Consider the following 895-nt stretch of genomic DNA (forward strand, 5'->3'; position numbering starts at 1 on the left):
AGATCTACATATGAGTCTCATTCCAGGATTTGATGGGCATGACCAACATATGGTTTACATCTTCTAGACCCTATCTAAGATTTTACAGATGTCCAGATCACCAGATCCTTAGGTCTTATCTGTAGATATAGGGTCCTATAGGGATAAAATTATAGGATTTTGTCTTAGAGGAACTAGAATATGGTGAAATGATTAATACATTTCTTCACTGCGAACTTGAAAGGTGCAATTTTCACATTTGAATGTCTAGAACCCATATATCAATTTCTAGCTTTTAGCTTACTTCAGTGCTGTGAACTTGATTTCAGCACCTCCAAATTAAAATGTCATCCGGGTATACAGATGTCTTAATAGATGGGCTTCTCATGTGTGTGTCAGCAGCAGAGATGTGTACATCTTAGCTGGTCATCTAACTCTGCTTTAAGAGAGCAAGAGGAAGAGGCTCCTGTAAGGCACTGGTCATGTCTTCCAGAAGTAGAGTTTTAAAGCAGATCTGTTAACCACACACAATTTTTTTTCATACGCTTGCAGTAAAGAGAAGCTTGGGAGTTAGCCCCTATATAGACATCTGCAGTGTGGATACTGCACACACCTTGCATGCTAACCCACAGAGCAAATGACACACAACTAAGTTTAAAAACTGGAAGCAAGAGGGACATCGTAAGAGGAAAGAGTAGAACTGTTAACACACTAATACATCCCGGTTAGGCTGTTACACAAGCCCTCCTTCATGTTCTTTAGCATCCTAAATAGAAAGCAAGAGAGAAAGAGAGGGAGAGAGAGAAAGAGAGAAAGAGAAAAGAGAGAAAGAGAAAGAGACGGAGAAAGAAAGAAAGAAAGAAAGAAAGAAAGAAAGAAAGAAAGAAAGAAAGAAAGAAAGAAAGAAAGAAAGAAA

At 38.5% G+C, this 895-nt stretch overlaps 1 long non-coding RNA gene across 1 annotated transcript in view; it reads right to left on the reverse strand.

Moving 5' to 3' along the window:
* Positions 1–330: 330 nt before the first annotated feature.
* Positions 331–895, reverse strand: part of LOC108503578 — a 2518-nt gene continuing 1953 nt past the window's right edge. Inside the window, exon 4 of the long non-coding RNA XR_001876866.1 lies at positions 331–418. This is a non-coding gene — a long non-coding RNA (uncharacterized LOC108503578). The remainder of the gene's footprint in view (positions 419–895) is intronic.

Source organism: Lepidothrix coronata, unplaced genomic scaffold, assembly GCF_001604755.1.
Source record: "Lepidothrix coronata isolate B3197 unplaced genomic scaffold, Lepidothrix_coronata-1.0 Scaffold5, whole genome shotgun sequence".
Classification (NCBI taxonomy): Eukaryota; Metazoa; Chordata; class Aves; order Passeriformes; family Pipridae; genus Lepidothrix; species Lepidothrix coronata.